General features: G+C 43.7%; 1 pseudogene; it reads right to left on the bottom strand.

Annotated features, from left to right (window-relative positions):
- Positions 1-208: 208 nt before the first annotated feature.
- LOC139042107 (eukaryotic translation initiation factor 3 subunit J-like) lies at positions 209-862 on the bottom strand (annotated as a pseudogene).
- Positions 863-1,288: the final 426 nt, after the last annotated feature.

The following is a 1,288-nucleotide window of genomic DNA, read 5'->3' as shown; positions in this document are numbered from 1 at the left end:
TGAGCTTCCAGATTTTAAGTCCTAGGCAGCAAGATCCTGTTCTCTGGTTCTCACAGTGGCACCTGATTGTCCAGCTGTTCAATGGCGAGCACAAAGGTGCTACACTTAGAACTGTAGCATTTGGCAGAACTGAAAGGACAGGAAGTTGTCCTACATGTCGAAGGGATTGCACACAACACAAAGAAGACACCAGGAGATGATTAAAACGTCACATGAGGTCTTCAAAATCCTACACGTGTCCTCCGCCAAGACCATCACCGTGGTATGCCACACTGTCTATCCCAGTGGCCTTTAATCCACTCCAAATAGCATACCTTCTTCTTTTCGCTTCCCCTGCTTCTGCTTGTCACTGCAAAGCCCAGTCAATGAATTAATAATCTTCTTTAAGTCATCAATTTCCAAAGAAAAGGACTCCAAACTCTTGCATAATATAGTGCCTTTTCATATAGTGTATTTTTTATTTCTTAGTAATTTTGCAAAATCTATGAAGTCATCTCTTGAAAACGGATTCAAAGCATCGATTCCATAAGCTCTGTTATTAACACCAAATGTTTCTTTGGCTAATTTGAGGTCCGACTCCTCCTGTAATTTCTTGAGCCTGGCCTCGGTTTAGCTGCTAATTGTTCTCTGATGTGAGCATGTTAGGTTCTTCTAAACTCTTTTTATTTTTTCCTGTTGCTGTTCTTTCTCTTTGATTTTCTCACTTTTTTCCTTTCTGAAACTTTTACTTCTGGTTGCACTTCTCTTTCTTTCCTTTCACATCATCATCGTCTTGTTTATCCTGACAACCATACCCCTGCCTTCCCTGCTGTCCCCACCAGTGTACTGCAGGCCCCGACCACCTGCACAGGGCTCCACACATAGCACGTCTGCATCCAACCTGGAGGGTCCAATGCCCCCTCCCACTCAGGATGACAATTGCAAGTCTGGGCTGTTACCTGTACTTCTGATGGACTGGCTATAAATCAGAGACCCCCCTCCTTGGGTCTGATTAATTTGCTAGAGCAGCTCACAGAATTCAGGAAACCTGTTTACTCACTAGATCACTGGTTTATTACAAAGGATATTGAAGGATACGAATCAACAGTCAGATGAACAGATACATAAGGTGAGGTTGAAAACAAAGGAGTTTCTGTCTCCATGGAGTTTGGGGCCCAGCATGGTGGCGTGTGGAAGCATTCTGCTTCCCCAAACTAGAAGCTCTCCAAATCCAAACCTTTTGGGTTTTTACGGAGGCTTCATTTTGTAGGCGTGATTGATTGAGTCAATGGCCAGTGGCAACTGAACT

This window comes from Equus asinus, chromosome 25 (assembly GCF_041296235.1).
Source record: "Equus asinus isolate D_3611 breed Donkey chromosome 25, EquAss-T2T_v2, whole genome shotgun sequence".
Taxonomy (NCBI): Eukaryota; Metazoa; Chordata; class Mammalia; order Perissodactyla; family Equidae; genus Equus; species Equus asinus.
This window is presented reverse-complemented; position numbering and strand designations above follow the sequence as displayed.